Source organism: Leopardus geoffroyi, chromosome B2 (assembly GCF_018350155.1).
Source record: "Leopardus geoffroyi isolate Oge1 chromosome B2, O.geoffroyi_Oge1_pat1.0, whole genome shotgun sequence".
In the NCBI taxonomy this organism is placed as follows: Eukaryota; Metazoa; Chordata; class Mammalia; order Carnivora; family Felidae; genus Leopardus; species Leopardus geoffroyi.
The window spans coordinates 14,429,795-14,446,601 of record NC_059332.1 but is presented as its reverse complement, the minus strand read 5'-3'; the positions used below and the strand labels follow the sequence as shown (position 1 = coordinate 14,446,601).

General features: G+C 46.6%; 2 long non-coding RNA genes across 2 annotated transcripts; one reads left to right on the top strand and one right to left on the bottom strand.

The window, feature by feature from the left end:
* Nucleotides 1-619: 619 nt before the first annotated feature.
* Nucleotides 620-5,719, bottom strand: LOC123609685. Its single transcript, XR_006717897.1, has 3 exons — nucleotides 5,632-5,719; nucleotides 4,144-4,327; nucleotides 620-1,513 (listed from the first exon to the last, which is right to left on the bottom strand). It is a non-coding gene; the product is annotated as an uncharacterized LOC123609685 (long non-coding RNA).
* Nucleotides 5,720-5,876: 157 nt separating this feature from the next.
* On the top strand, nucleotides 5,877-7,789 carry LOC123609686. Its single transcript, XR_006717898.1, has 2 exons — nucleotides 5,877-6,010; nucleotides 7,735-7,789. It is a non-coding gene; the product is annotated as an uncharacterized LOC123609686 (long non-coding RNA).
* The last annotated feature ends 9,018 nt before the right edge of the window (nucleotides 7,790-16,807 follow it).

Below are 16,807 nucleotides of genomic sequence, written 5' to 3'. Positions count from 1 at the left end.
GAGCCCAACGCGGGGCTCGAACTCCCGGACCGCGAGATCGGGACCTGGCTGAAGTCAGACGCTTAACCGACTGCGCCACCCAGGCGCCCCTCTAAGTCATTTTTAAAATCTTTGTATTAACAAATTTTATTTCATTGTTTCCTTCTGTCTCCCTCTTTTGTTTCTCCAACACTGGTCTTGGGCAAGGGAGCCAGCAGTTTGTGCTAAGTCACAGTATTGGAAGGAACCAGGGCTCCCTTGCCCTTTCTTCCTACTTACTTCCTTGCAAAATGAAGCCCAGAGCTCCGCCGGTCTCCTGCCTGCCCCTGCCCCCCAACCAAAGCCCTTCAGCTGAGTCTATATCTGCATGTGCTCCTTTCTCAGCTCAGTGGAGACGGTCCTTTCCATCGTTGAGCTCATGCCCCTGCCTCTTCCACTGGGACTTTCCTCCCAATGATCTCTTCTCTCTTTCTGCTTCTGTCTCTCCTCTCTCCTCAGAGCACGAACATTTCATTCTTTCCTCAATGTTAAAAATAAACTAATAAACCAGGAGAACAATCCCCTCCTTAATGCTACCTCCTGTCTTCTCTCTGCTTGCACCAGGAGATCCCTTCAAAATATCCACTTGTATTCTCTCCTCTCCACCACCTCTGGCCCATCTCCCGTTCCACGCTAACCCAGCTTCCGTGGCACAGAGATAGCGTGTCGAAAAGCCGGTGGCTCCCAGTCTGCAAATTCGGTGCCTCGTCTTGGTCCTCATCTTGTGACCTTCCAGGGGCACGGGCTGCCCTCGCTATGAGTGCCCTTCTCCCTTGGCTTCTAAGACATTTTCTCCCTGGTTTTCCTGCCACCTTTCGGCCAACTGCCTCTCAGCCTCCTCTGCTGGTTCCTCTTCTCCTGCCCAGTCTCGCACGTGTGCCACTGAGGGTTCTGAGCTTGACTTCTCCTTGCTGGACACTCTCGGCCTTCCGGTGCCACCATATCCTGTCCATCCTAAGAAGGCCCATGGCTTAGCCACCTGAGCTCCTCACGCTGCTGTCTGCTGTTGTCAAGGCCTCAGGCTCAGCGAACGATACACACTGTGGCCTCTTGCCCAATTCCAGGAGGAGGGAACACTGATTGCTCAGTGGTCCTTGCATCAGAGGGACTAGTCAAAGTGGGAAGGAGCATGTGCTTCCCTTCAAAGGGGAAGGGTTAATGCACCAGGTTCCGGTGACAAAGCCGGGTTAACAGACAGAAGTACATGCCCAGGAACCCTCACTGGTATGTTCTGATCAATGGTTAATTTTTTAAAAAACTGAATTTGATCAAACTGATTTTGGACCCAGGCATAATTCTTATGGATCAACTTTATAGAGCGGGTCAAATTTCAGGTGGTATATTAGCTTCCTAGGTCTGCTGTGACAAAGTACCATAAACTGGGTAGCCAAAATTTATGGTCTCACAGTTCTACAGGCAATAGTCTGTGATCAAGGTGCCAGCAGGAAGGCTGATGGAAAGTCTTACGGCACCAGCTGACTTCACCGCCCCATTCCTGCAGAAAAGGAAAAAAAAACAAGTTTAATTTCTAGAGAAATTCAAGCGAAGGAGCCTTGGGCTTGAGGATAGCAGACACAAAGGAGGGTCGGATAAGATGCAACACAAAACAAGAGAATCCGGGGGCGCCTGGGTGGCGCAGTCGGTTAAGCGTCCGACTTCAGCCAGGTCACGATATCGCGGTCTGTGAGTTCGAGCCCCGCGTCGGGCTCCGATTCTGCGTCTCCCTCTCTCTCTGCCCCTCCCCCGTTCATGCTCTGTCTCTCTCTGTCCCAAAAATAAATAAACGTTGAAAAAAAAATTAAAAAAAAAAAAAAACAAGAGAATCAGAAAATTCTGAAGGCTCCCAAAGCTTTCAAAGCAAGTTAGAAAGGATCAGGAACCCAGATCACTAGTGGATTCTCTGCGGCAAAGCTGTAAGCTGGAAGATAGTGTAACAATGCCCTTTGAAATTCTAAGGAGTTTTTCCAACCTAAAATTCTGTTCCACCCAAGTGATCAAGACATTTTCAAATATGCAATGCCTAAAACTTTGCCTTCAATGGCTTGGTGCCCAGGCCCCACCAAAACAAGAGAGTAAACTAAGAAAGGAAGACATGGGGTGCAGGAACAGGGGATCCCCAAAATGAGAGCAGCCAATGAAATTCTCCAGAGGATGATGAGGACATATACCAGGACAATAGCCGTGTATCAAGTCTAGAGAAGGTGGAGGGCTCCGGGGGAGACATTTCCAAGAAAATCAAAGGATCTCTTTTGTTGAGGAATCTGGTAGAAGTACTAGTTATAGAACATAGAACATTGAACAGTAAATAAACCAGTTATTAGCCCCAGGAAAGTTGTGGAAGGAAGCAAAGTAGGGAGGAAGGGAGGGAGGAGATGAAGAAGAGGAAGAAAAAGAAGGAGGAGGAGGAGGAGAAGGAGAAGGAGGAGGAGGGAAGGGGAGGGGGAGAAGGAGAAGAAGAAAGAGAAGGAAAAGGAGAAGGAAGAGAAGGAGAAGGAGGAGAAGCAGAAGCAGGAGGAGGAGGAGGAGGAGAAGAAGAAGGAAGGAGGAAGGAGGGGGAGAAAGAGAAGAAAAAGGAGAAGGAGAAGGAGGAGGGGAAGGAAGACAAGGAGAAGGAGGAGAAGAAAGAAGGAGAAGAAGAAGGAGAAGGAGAAGGAGAAGAAGAAGAAGGAGAGGGAGAGGGAGAAGAAGGAGGGGAGGAGGAGGAGGGGAGGAGGAGGGGAAGAAAGAAATGTGCTATGACTATACATCTCCATTGTGAACAGAATTTCTATGGTCACATGTAAACACCTAATTGTAAGGTGACCGTGTATTATCATATGATGAGGATGTGGGGAGAACATGCACAGTATGGGTGTCTGTGGGTGTCTATAAGATTTTCCCTACAAGATTCTCCATATATCCTTTGATACAAAAAGTCAATAGATAATATCTAACTTGGAAAAATAAACAAATAACAAGCATGGTCATTAGAAAAGCAGAGCTAAGTACCAGAAGTAACACTAAAAGAATGAAAGATTGGTTGCCTGGCGGTTGGGGCATGGGGTTGGGTTTAGAGGCATAAGATACTTTTCTCTTTATATGTCTTGTAGTAAGTACTCTTTGACCTTGCAATTTGTGTACATATATGAAGTTGATAACAAGTTACATTTACGCTAAACTCTTTTCAAGAGAAGTGTTGAGTATCCTTTTTTAATTTAGGGACTCTTTCAGCTTTGCCCACCAGTTGGTTCTGTAGCCCATGCCCTGGGGCTTTAGAATTGCCCAGGGACTGACATGTCTCCACCCCATGACCAGGCACGAGAAGAGAACACTACTGGCAGACCAAAAGATCTTAATTAAGCATCCAGACAAGCACCGTTAAATAGTGAGCGAGAGCAGTTCTCAGCCCTCTCAGTGTCCTGTTTCTTATCTGCTTGATTGAATAGTAGAGAGTGTGCAACTAAGGATGTCTTTGTGGACCAAAAAGTGAGAGAGGTTTGGGTTTTGTTTATTTTTAATCCCAGTTTGTAAACCCCCAATCCGATTAAATAGTCCAAATTGTCCAGATGGGTGGAAATGATCCATCTGGGAAACAAAATGTCTAGTAGGCTCCAAGATGATTAGATGCTTTCAAGTCTGGGGTTTTGGCCGCATCCACCCAAGAAAGACTGAGGTCCAGCGTTCAGACAAGCTCCTACTTCCGAGGCTTCTGTGAACCTCCAAGCCTGCCCTCCGATAAATACTTCTCATCAGTAGAAGCAGTGCAGAAAGGCCTGTCTGGAGAATATTCTCGGGGTTTTTTTAATGTTCATTTATTATTTTTGACAGAGAGTGTGAGTGGAGGAGGGGCAGAGAGATGGGGGGTGGGGGGTGGGACAGAGGATCCAAAGTGGGCTCTGTACCGACAGCAGCAAGCCCGATGCAGGGCTCGAACCCACGAACCGCGAGATCATGACGAGAGCCGAAGTTGGACGCTCAACTGACTGAGCCACCCAGGTGCCCCTGGAGGAATCTCACTTAACATGGGGGTGAGCCGTGGTGGAAGAATGAGGGCCTTGTCCTTTTCCATGAATGTTTAGAGCAAGCTCTGACGAAGCATCCAAAAAAACGTTCCCAACCTACACCCCCCCACCCCCACTCACACACCACAGTCAGAGTCAGGAATCCAAGAGTGCCAATGGAGTCTCATGCCCGTGGAGCTGGCCTGATGGAAGTGCCCAGCCTGCAAAAAACAAGGCTACTGGCTGCACGCCGTGATGACGATGCTGTCCGGACTGGGGAGGAGAGCCACGTTTTCCATTTGTTCGTCAGGAGTTCACGACGGTTGGCTCTGCAGGGACAAGAGTTGTATGTATCTGAAACCTAGGCATGATCTCTCCTTTGACCTGCATGACCGTAGTGAGGAGCTGTGTGACTGGGGAGAAAGTGAAATCAGGGAAGGCGGCCTGGTACAGTTATCTGCGTCCCTATTGATCTGCAGGTTTGGATCGCTGCCTGGCCTCATCAGCGAGTGACATCAGCACGGCCGGGCGTTTCGTCTCCACCTGTGAACCCAGAAAGCACTTCTGAGGGCAATGAGTGCCAGCTCGCAAAGCCTCCGTACCCGCCTTCCCCACCCCCGATAAACTGTATACTTGCAAAGATGCAGAAGCCTTGCTCCTTCGAAGGATGTGTCTCGATAGCTTTTCCATGTAATGCAAAGAAAATAAAGGAGACAATGAAAAGCCTCCCGTATACGTATTTCCCCCATGGAACATTTTGGTGCTAATCTGACAGCAGGGGAGTGTACTGATCCTCCCTCAGAGAAGTTTCCAGCTCTAATGACATGGAACATACATGCTTGCATGAGCACATTTTGTCTGCATTTACACCAAGCTCTGAACAGGATGGAGAGCAGAAATCCTCACTGGAAGAGGCGAGTGCCTCTGAAATTCACCCACCTCTGGCCTGTCTTTGAGTCCTTCTGATTGACTCGTATTTGAAAAAGAGAAATGTAATTTTCAAGCCAGATCAAAGGTAGTAAATAAGTATTAGACGTTTTGGTCAAATCCTAAGTAATTTTGTGAAATTGCACCCACTTTAAAATATTGAGTAATGGTTTTCAAGCCTGAAGAGAGTCCATTTTTCGACTTAAAAAAACTTTGGTCGGGGCGCCTGGGTGGCGCAGTCAGTTAAGCGTCCGACTTCAGCCAGGTCACGATCTCGCGGTCCGGGAGTTCGAGCCCCGCGTCAGGCTCTGGGCTGATGGCTCAGAGCCTGGAGCCTGTTTCCGATTCTGTGTCTCCCTCTCTCTCTGCCCCTCCCCCGTTCATGCTCTGTCTCTCTCTGTCCCAAAAATAAATAAACGTTGAAAAAAAAAAAAAAAAAAAAAAAAACTTTGGTCAAAGCCTTAGGGAAAAAAAAAACGTTAAGTTTCCATATTTTCAAAGTGGGTCAGCCGTGGTTTTCACATTTGTTTCTGCTGAAATTCCCAAGGCTTCTGGAATCAGCCATGTTGAATAAATAAAGATGAGGCAAACGAAATGTGATCTGAGATCTTGTCCGAACGATCTGACATTCTTCCAGGAGAAGAAGAGCCTCTATCATCCTGAAGTCGCTTCTACCCCTTTAAAGTCTGGCTCAAATTTTACCTACCTGGAAGCCAGTTCTAAATATATATCCTGGACCCTTGAAGTGAAATATCCACCTTGTCCACCGTTATCTCCTGCGTTCTCAGACAGGATTATATTTGTTTGTCCTTAATCGTCCTTGGGGTTGGATGACTCTTTGCGAGGTTTTTTTCTCAAACGTACACGTCACCCACTGTTTCTAGAATGTGATCTCAGAGAGCAGCCTGGGTCTCCCCGGGACATCCAGAACAGGGCTCTATCCCCAGCTGCCCCACACGGTTCTCGTCCACCTCTCTCGCTGCGTGTTTGTGCTAGTCACGGAAATACGTATACTGTTTGATCGGCTGTGGTAGAAACGCGACTAAAAATCGCGTGAAAATTTTATGCTTGGAGAAAAATATTAGGTAAGGATTTTTTTGGATAATACTCAAATCTCTGTAAAGGGCATGGTGATTCTATAAACTGTATTAGATAAATACATTCTAAGCCACAGTGGTTGTTAAATAAGCAAAACTACGATTAAGATAACAGTTGTGATAAATGGCTTCACATAAACAATAACATACTTAGACGTTTAAAAGGAACAGGAGAGCGACGCCTGGGTGGCTCAGTCAGTTAAGCTTCTGACTTCGGCTCAGGTCGTGATCTCACGGTTTGTGGGTTCGAGCCCCACGTTGGGCTCGGTACTGACAGCTCAGAGCCTGGAGTCTGCTTCAGATTCTGTGTGTGTCTCTCTCTCTGCCCCTCCCCCGCTCGTGCACACAGGCGTGCTCTCTCTCCCTCTCTAAAATAAACATTAAAAAGATTTTTTTGAAGGAACATGATAAATTCAAAGAGTATAAGAGTAGAAACCAGAACACTGGTGTTCTCATTCAAGGAATCTTTAGTTTCCTTGTCTTAAATTAAAGGGAGCCGATGTGATCTTTATGAAATGTGTAGGATTTAACCTGCCGTGTTTACTTCTCTTTGTAAAAGTTGTTTCTAAGCTTACGGAGGTATCATATGCCCCTTATAAAAATGACCTCTCCCTATTACCTCTTCCTGCCAGACCCTTATGCACTTCTATATGCCGTGTGTGAGTACGTGTGCACGTGTGAACACACGGGAATCTTTTGGAGACATAAAAGGCATTATAACATACGTATTGTTCGAGCTTTACTCTTTTCACTTAATACCTGGCATCTTTCCTTATCAGTACATTCAGATGTATGTCATCCTATGAATGGGCATCGTATCACAGTTGTTCCTCTATTAAAAAGCCATCTACGTTGGACCTTATTATTATTTTTTTTTTTATATTACACATAGTGCTTCTGCAAACATCCTTGCACATACATCTTGGAGCATGTATATAAATACTTTTGTAAGACAGTTTCTGGATGAAAAATATCTGGGGCAAAGACTTTGTGTACTTTTAATTTTGATGGTACTATTTTATTTTATTTTATTTTATTTTATTTTATCTTATTTTATTTTATTTTAGAGAGAGAAGGAAAGCCCAAGGGAGAGAGAATTTTAAGCAGATTCCACACTCAGAGCAGAGCCCAACTTGAGGCTCGATCTCACACCCCTCGGATCATGACCTGAGTTGAAACCAAGAGTCAGACACTCAACTGACTGAGATACCCAGGCGTCCACTGATGGATACTTTCAAATTAACTTTTTAAGGGGCTCTGCCCTCTCACTGACAGTATCTGAGAGTGTCTCTTTCTTCACACAATTTTTTTTGTAATGTTTATTTATTTTTGAGAGACAGAGCCCAAGCAGGGAAGGGGCAGAGAAGGAGAGAGGGAGACACAGAATCCGAAGCAGGCTCCAGGCTCTGAACCGACAGCACAGAGCCCCACATGGGGCTCGAACTCACAGGCCATGAGACCGTGACCTGAGCTGGTCCGACGCTTAACCGATGGAGCCCCCCAGGTGCCCCTATTTCCTCATAGATTCACCAACACTGGATGTTATCACTCTTTTTATTGTCTGCCTCCGTAATACATTAAAAGAGATGTTCTAATTTGCATTCATCTGATTAGTAATAAGGTAAAAAAAAAAACCCCGCTTTTTATTAGTATTCATTTTCATTTACCTTTTTTCTCTTTTGTATGTGTTGGTGTCATCAAATGTCTGACAGTCTTACTGAACATTCCTCCTCCGGAACCAATTAATAACTGCAGCCGTATCAGTGACTGCATTGCATTTCATTTAATCTTCCTTTCCTCGGTGAGTCTTTCCCCTGAACTGGAGGGCTTGGGTGGAAACGAGGAGCATGTGGTGGGGGCTGGTACAGCCCAGTGGCTTCACCATTTCCAAGGCAAGAAGGGTCTTTGTTTGACTTCTGAGCCGAGTCGCCTTTCTTTCCGTGTTTTCTCTTCCATGCTGTTGTGAACATTTGAGTCCCAGCTTTGCTCTCCAGCCTCAACCACTAAACGAGGTCCTTCCATTTATTTGAAGAGTCGCTCTGGGGGTAAGGGTTGGGGGGGGAGGGGTTCGGTTTGGGAGCAACTCCCTTGAAGCTAGCCAGCCTCTGGGGGCCACGAGGGAGAAGGCAGTGATTGTCCCTGCTGCCCTGGAGACAGGCCTCCTTTTGTTACTCACCGTGTAGGTCACTCACAAGACCACTCTTGCTCTGGCTGGAGTTGACTGTGGTTTCTGAAAGTCTCCTACCTCTGAAACGACCTCCTCTTTCACGTGTTCTGGACTCCAGTTCTCCCAACCCAGCCCATCAAGTGATCCTTAACTGGGGGCAATTTTATACTCCTTCCACCGGGGGCATTTAGCAATTGGAGACATTTAGTTGTCATGGGCTGGGGGGTTGTCACGACTCTGTAGCGGGTGGAGGCCAGAAGGGCCGACGATCATCCTGAAATGCACAGGACAGTCCCCACAACCAAGAATTATCCAGTCCGAAATGTCAATAGGGCCGAGTTGGAGAGACCCTGATCGAATCCCATCCACTTTCTATTTGAGTGTGCTCTTTCCTGTTCCTCAGAAAGCACTTCTGCCTTTCTTATTTTAAGATATGGTTTTGTTTTTGTTTTTTGTAATTTCAATAAGATCTGGTAAGAGAGGACAAGCATACGCATGAGTTCGGCCTGCTATCATGAATGAGAAAATATAGATTCTGTGATTTTGTGAATACACTCGGAGTACAGAATGAGGTGCAAACATTTCCTAACCACACGGGTTCTGGCTTCGTTCTTTAACTCTTCACTTCCTGCTACAGTTTTGCCCAAGTGACAGCTAACAAAAATGAATGGGTAGCCCAATCTGAAAGAGCCAGAGATTTAATATTTTTAAAAGTGCTGATATGTACGAAAAGGAAATATCACTCCCATTTTGTCGTCTTGGCGATAGTAGGGAATTTTCAGGCTGCTTGGGCTCCAGCAGTATGTTTCCAAATTTGATGTTTCGAAATGAGAACTCACATCCCCAGGGAGACGGAATGTTGTAGCGGAAAGAGCTTTAGAGAAGATGGAGTCTGTGATGGATTGTGACTTGAATGGCCTCCCTGACTTACACCTTGTGTAGTTGCCTTCCACGTTGACTCTGGGCTCAGCCAGGGATCTGGCTTTAGCCACCAGGACACCAGCAAACGCGATGCGTTACTCACGTCGCTCGTCACCGGGCTTGATAAGCGCTCCGGTGTTGGGCCATGTTCCTTTCCGAACGGTGCTGCCCCACGTCAAAAACTCAGAACATTCTGCTGGAAAGCCCACATGAGACAGAACTGAGGCATCCTGGCTGACATGGGCATAAGGTCACCTCGGTCTGCCCAGCCTCAGCTGGGCTGCCAGGAGGTGGCATCTACATGAGTGGGCAGCAGTGAGACCAGCAGAAGAACCGCCCAGCGAAGCCCGGCTCAACTGCAGAATGATGAATAAACAAATGGGGGTCGGCGTAAAGCCGCTGACTTTTGAGGTGGCTGGTAACACAGCAACAGGGAACTGAAATTGAGTCCCACGTCTTGCTTTTAGAGAGGAGGCAGCTGAGAAAGTCATGTTCTACATCGGGCCAGCTGCATAAAAGTATAATACAATTCCCATAATATACCCGAAGTGTTACTGATGCTCTTTCAACTGCTTCCTCAAACCCGTGTATGAAGGATGCATTCCCGGTCTCCACCTCGCATGACAGGTTTCTATTCTAAACACACCTTTCCCCCTTCCTCCGTGACTTTACCGTCACCACCACAAATGGGGAAAAGCAGGGAATAAGATGCGTGAGGGTTACTTCTGGACATCAGCAACTCAACTTTCCCCTGGAATCGTAATAATACAAGCTCCTCACAGTCCGATTCTGCGTTAACGAGGCATCCCCACCAGGTTTTTCACACTTCAGGTGTTCTGAAGTAAGTCGCTGGTCAGGTAGTCAGTCCCACAAAGGCTCAGATCTCAAAGGGAATAAAAAAATTAACCCTTGTAAGTGTTGGGTATGGGAAGGGTCAACCTTAAGTTCTGACCTTTCTTTCTTTCTTTCTTTCTTTCTTTCTTTCTTTCTAGTTTATTTATTTTGAGAGAGAGAGAGAGGGAGAGAGACAGAACCAGTGGGAGGGGCAGAGAGAGAGGAGGGGACAGAGGATCCGAAGAGGGCTCGGTGCAGACAGCAAAAAGCCCAACGTGAAGCTCAAACTCACAAACCATAAGACCATGATCTGGGCTGAAGTCAGACGCTTAACTGACTGAGCCATCCAGGTGCCCCTTAAGTTCTGATTTTCTTAGTCAAGTACTACCCGTCTCTCAGCACCAAGTGTTTTCCCCACCCTGACATCTCCTGAACGATGTGGCTCAGAAATGCCCTCTTTACTCAAAAGATGACTGTGGGCTGGATCCCACGGATACCAAGAAATTTCAGACATACTCTTACTTTTTTAAGTTTTACTTATTTATTTTGAGAAGAGAAAAAGAGCGAGTGGGAGAGGGGTAGAGAGGGAGTGTGGAGCCTGAGGTGGGGCTCCAACCCATGAACCGTGAGATCATGACCTGAGCTGAAGTCGGACGTTTAACCAACTGAGCCACCCAGGAACCCTTACAGACGTCCTTTTAGACCTCGAGGAATTTCTAATCCAAATGGAAAGAAGAATAACATACCATAAGAAATCAATAGAACTGATATTTGTTTAAACAGTTATCATCATACTGGTTGTTAAATTATTGAATCACTTTCCTCTGAACTGCCTTAAGCATCCTGAGGGGCCCCCTCCCCTTACTCGGTGTTCCTGGCTCCTCCCCTGGGCTCCGGACCTCTCCCTCACTCTGGGATCTGCAGTTTCTTCCAGAACCCTGTCCATCACCACCCCGTCCATTGTAATTGGTCAGTGACCATGAAGTACAGGCTGTTAAATATTTTTTACCATCACCCTGGAGGCAAAGCAATAAACTTTAGCTTCTAAATGAGTAACAGACATGACAGGTGTGGAATAGATTCGAATGGTGGGGACAGGAATGCCATCAGAGTGAGGTGGTAAGGGGAGGTGAATTTTGAACAATCTGGAACAAATAACGAGGGAAAGGGCAAGACCCTTGATATGTTCAGTTCATGAAACGGGTTTAGGGTATCTAAGCACCAGCCAGGGGTGCCCGTTTAATGGCAGAGCTGGGAGTAAAGTTTCGGTCTTTATAATCCCCAAACCTGTGCAGTCTCCAGAAAAGAGGGGACCAATTACTTTCTAAAATAAGGGTAGAGAGGCAGCATAAACAAGATCTCTTCACAGACTAGGGCGCTTCCTGGGAGTGAGATTTTTTTTTTTTTTTTTTTTTTTTTTTTTGCAGAAGAATGGCAGGTGACACCCATGAAAAGGAAGAAAAGAGTTATTTGATACATGTAACTGTAGGTGTTATTTCATCCGCCTATCTATACATGTTATTTCATACATGTCAACACAATGTTCGTCCCTATACTTTCTCTTCTCTTAGCTCATTCGGCTATAGTCTCAGATGTGACTTTTTTAAATTTTCTCACTTGAAATTTTTCACTTGAAAAGTAGCTTCCGATTTGAGAAAGGTGGCCAGGAAAAGAAATCTAAATAGATCTTTAACTACATTTTTTTTTTTTTTTATTTTTGAGGTGGGGGAGGGTAGAGGAGAGGAGCAGAGAGAGAGGGAGAGAGAGATTCCCAAGCAGGCTCCATGCTATCAGTGCAGAGCCTGACGTGGGGCTTGATCTCACAAACCACGAGATCATGACCTGAGCCGAGATCAAGAGTTGGACGCTCAGCCGACTAAGCCACTCAGGCCACCCCCGATCTTGAACTACATCTTAGGTTTACACATGTCCATAGATTTAGCAGATACCTAAGGAGCTGTCTGCCCAGCAGGTTTTTTTCTGAGAATATTTCCCTCCCTGATTCCTATCGTTGCCCTAGAGATGCCTATAGATCTGCTGTGTTAGAGCAATGTGACTGACCCCAGGCCAAGGTTGATTGGGCGAGGGGTGGGTGGTGGAATCAAGCAAGGCCAATGAGCAACTTGCCCAGGATTTTCAAAACTGGGGCTATACAATGTAAACCTTGGGGACCATTTGTTTCCATGTTCACCACTTGTAGAACGAGCCAGTCCTCCAAAATCAAGAGGAGCGGAGATGTGAGGCTAGAAGAGTCTCGTGGCATTGGACCCCTCCCTTCTGTGTTTCCTGTTTCTTTTCTAAAGCTCAGACATGTCCTCTTGTCAGGTCAAAGGAGTAGACTGGGATTCTGCTCATACTTTCTTCATTTCATAAATTAACATGAGCTTGTTTCTGCACTCTGACCCGAACAAAACCTACCCAAGAATGAAGAAATGTACCTGTTTGATTTCTCCAGACAAATCACCACAACCTTGTAATCAGAAGGAAAGATTATTGGAGTCGAAGGCAAATAAACCTGGGACAAGGAAAAATTTGGAGGCAATTGACTGTGTAGTTCCATTCCTGCGAATAAATCCTAAGGAAATGTTCAAGCTAGTGTGGATAGATAGGTAGTTCGATAGATGATAGATAGAGGTAGGGAGACACACACACAGAGGTCATAAAAGCATTGTTTATGATACTGAAAAACGAGGAACAACTTCCATTTCCACATCAAAGACATTGGTTAAATAACTAAGGATACGCCTACATTACATATTCATTAAAACTAATGTCACACTCCCGGGGCGCCTGGGTGGCGCAGTCGGTTGAGCGTCCGACTTCAGCCAGGTCACGATCTCGCGCTCCGTGAGTTCGAGCCCCGCGTCGGGCTCTGGGCTGATGGCTCAGAGCCTGGGGCCTGTTTCCGATTCTGTGTCTCCCTCTCTCTCTGCCCCTCCCCCGTTCATGCTCTGTCTCTCTCTGTCCCAAAAATAAATAAACGTTGAAAAAAAAAATTAAAAAAAAAAAAAAAAAAAAACTAATGTCACATTTTAGACGGTTAAAAGGGCAAGATCCCCACACTACGCTGTTAAAAGAGAAAAGAAAGTTCTACTTAGAAAAAGACCAAAGAAAGTGAAGAAAATACACCCCAAATAAAAACGCAATATGTACGTGTGTAGAAAAATGCCTAGGAAGATATCACCGAAATGTTCACAGGGCTTCCTGTGGAGTGTGATGATGAACATTCCATATTACTCCTCCCGTGATTTTTCTCAATCATAACTGTTTTACCATCATCATGTGTTACGTTCGCAAGTATACAAAACAACAAAGCTCCAGAAGCTGTAGTGAGAATTAAAAATTCTACTCGTGGTCTCAGCGTTGCCTTCCTGCAGACCGAGTGGAGAAGAGTGGAGAACCCAAGCGAGGGGTGGCATCAGTTTTGATCAGAAGCAAAGCAGGATCGGGGCGCCCGGGTGGCTCCGTCGGTTAAGCGTCCGACTCTTGATTTCGGCTCAGGTCACGATCTGACGGTTTCATGAGTTCGAGCCCCACGTCCGGCTCTGTGCTGACCCTGCAGAGCCCGCCTGGGATTCTCTCTCTCTCCCTCTTTCCCTCTGCCCCTCTCCTGCTGGCGCTCTGTCTCTCCCAAAATAAATGAGTAAAAACTTTTTAAAGCACTGAAAAAAAGAAGAAGAAGAAGAAGCAAAGCCAGATAGCGGAGGGCAAGTCAGACAGGGGAGACAGAGCTTGGGTCAGCTGAGGCTAACCCCCCCACCCAGGCCCTTTACTCCTTACCTCCGCAGCCAAGCCCTCGGCTTCTTTCTGCTTTCGGAACAAGAACACGCACACCTGTGCTGAGACTTGGGCTGAAAGCGAATGCTCTTAGCCCATGAGCATCCCCTCTGGCCAACTGTTACAATCAAGTTCTGATTTGGCTACAACAGAACACGGCAGAGACACAGTTTTGACTTGTAGCTGTCAGGAGCTACAGGGAGTCTGAGATTTTACCTGCAAACGAGCCGGGTCGCCTACGACAGATTCCGGAATGCTGGCAGAAGACACGAGACCCCTGAGTCAGAGGAAGGGTGGGTTTCTCTCATAGCACTGCTGATATCCCGGGGATCATTTTCTCGTGCCGGTTCCCCGAGCCCTGGTGCCCACAGGGTAAGGCGCAGAGGGCCAGGGGACAACGGCACGCTCAGCGGACGGCATCGGAGGAGCGGACTTTCAACTTAGAAAACCTGACCCTTCTCTTGTATTTTTGTGTTTTGTTTTGTTTCCAGTTTTCACTTAAATTCTAGTTAGTTAACCTATAGTGTGATATTGGTCTCGGGAGTCCTGTTCTCTGCCCTGGGGGTGGAGGGAAAGACGTTTTCATTATCTTCCTGGACGGATCTGCCTTCAGTTTGGGAACGCGACACTACCTCTATCTTCTACCGTGGTCTGCTCTGCAAATATCTTGGAAGTGACTCTGGAACAAAATCTGCGAGTGCCTCTGTTTGCAAAACATGCAGAAACGTGAGCGACCTACGCCGAAGTATCTGCCAATAGCCGCCTGTTAAGTTTTCACCTTTTTCACAAATAAGAGAGGAGCAGGCCCAAGGGCCAGAATTCCACAGTGGCCAAATGCGTCCCTGTCTTTGAGTTGACAGTTTTCCAGGCCAGCTGAGGGATTATTGCTGGGTAAACCCGAGAGGAGAAAGACGGTTTCCTCCTAATTCAAAGGGTCAATTTTGTGAATCCCTCCCTAAGGAGAAATGTCTAGCAGCCCTTAGTGAAAGTCTCCTTCCGAATACCCAAAGCAGGTGTTGGACAGCCACCTAAGCACAACCCACCAAGCAAACATACACAATCTTAGGGTCACTTTGAAAGTGTCCCAGGTGTCCAAGCTACTTCTCGGCCAAAATACAGACTTAGCTCATTTTTTGTATGTATGTATGTATGTATGTATGTATTTATTTTTGAGACAGAGAGAGACAGAGCGTGAACAGAGGAGGGTCAGAGAGAGGGAGACACAGAATCCAAAGCCAGCTCCAGGCTCCGAGCTGTCAGCACAGAGCCTGATGCGGGGCTCGAACTCACAGACCGTGAGATCGTGACCGGAGCCGAAGTCGGAGGACTAACCGACTGAGCCACCCAGGAGCCCCGAGAGTTCCCTCATTTTATTGCACTTTGCTTTATGGTGCTTTGCAGATGGTGCATTTTTTATTCGCCCGCTGAAGGTTTGCGGCAGTCTTGTGTTAAGCACATCCGTCAGCTTCGTTTTCCCAACACCCTTTGCTCACTGCATGTCTCTGTATCACGTCTCGGTAACTCTTGCAACATTTTGAACTTTTTCATTACCATCACCTTTGTTAGGCTGACCTGTGACCAGTGACGTGACTCACAGAAAGCTCAGGCGATGTTCCGCATTTTGTAGCAAGAAAGAATTCTTTAATTAAGGTGTGTCCAGTGTTTTTCAGACATAATGCTATTGCACACTCACCAGACAATGGGAGAGCATAACTATAACTTTTATACTCCCTGGGAAACAAAAACATTCATCCGGCTCACTTTATTGCAATACTCGCTTTATCGCAATACTCGCCGTGGCCTGGAACCCAACCCACAATATCTCTGGGATATGCCTGTATAAAGACACTTTAGAACTCTTACAAATGAACAGGGGTGGGTGCTGGTTGAGGAAGGGCCCAGGGAAACTTCCTGTGGTGACAGAGTGCTCAATAGCTTGATAGGGGTGTGGGCTACACGGGTCTATCATTGGTCAAAACTCATGTCCTTCCACCCTTAAGATCGGTACCTTTTATTCCATGTCAATTACACCCTCAACTAAGAAAACACCATCTGGGCACCTGGGGGGCTCAGGTGGGGGAGCATCCGACTTCGGTTCAGGTCATGGTCTTGCGGTTCATGAATTCAAGCCCCATGCTGTCAGCTCAGAGTCGGCTTTGGATCCTGTGTCCCTGTCTCTCTCTGCCCCTCCCCTGCTCGCTCTCTCAAAAATAAATAAGCATTAAAAAAAAAAAAAAAAAAACCAGGGGCACCTGGGTTAAGCGTCCGACTTCGGCTCAGGTCATACGGATGGTGGGTTCGAGCCCCATGTCGGGCTCTTTGCCGACAGCTCAGAGCCTGGAGCCTGCTTCAGATTCTGTGTCTTCCTCTCTCTCTCTCTCTCTCTCTGCCCCTCCCCCGCTTGTGCTCTCTCTCTCTCTCTCTCTCTCTCTCTCTCACAGATAAATAAATAAACATTAAAAAAAAAAAAAACACCATCAACTCTCACTTACTTGGGGGTTCATGAACTTGCCACAGGCAATCCAGATCTCTTGTTTTATGTGTGTATGTCTTTCTTCTACATTTTATAAACTCAATACCTACCTCTCCACCACAACGCATGTATTCATGCTTCTGCTGGGTAGATAGACCACAATGGCAGCTACTGATGGAGAAACTCAACTTTAGTTAAACGAGTTGTTTGCTAAAAAAAAAAAAAAAAAGTTTAACACAGCTCCTGGCATCCAGCAGGCACTCACTCTGTGTCTCCTGGAATGACTGATTTGCAAATTAAGAGTAGAGGGGGTGGGTGGAGGTTGAACGTGAGATTACGGAACCAGGGGTCAAGCCACGTTTGAGATTCAGTAGTGTATTTTCGTTACCTATGGCCTTGTGAAGCCATTTTGTAGATAACCCAAGATGCCGGAGGGAAAGAAATGGGATCTCTGCGTCTCATTTTCGATCAGGTAAAATGGTGGCCCTAAATGGCAGTGAGAGCCCCACCCCCTTGCCTTTGATGCATCCTTTTGTTCTCATGCTCCCGAGGGAAGGAGGGAAGATTAGCCAAGAGCAGAATGATGGACACAGAGGTCAGGCTCACGGACACA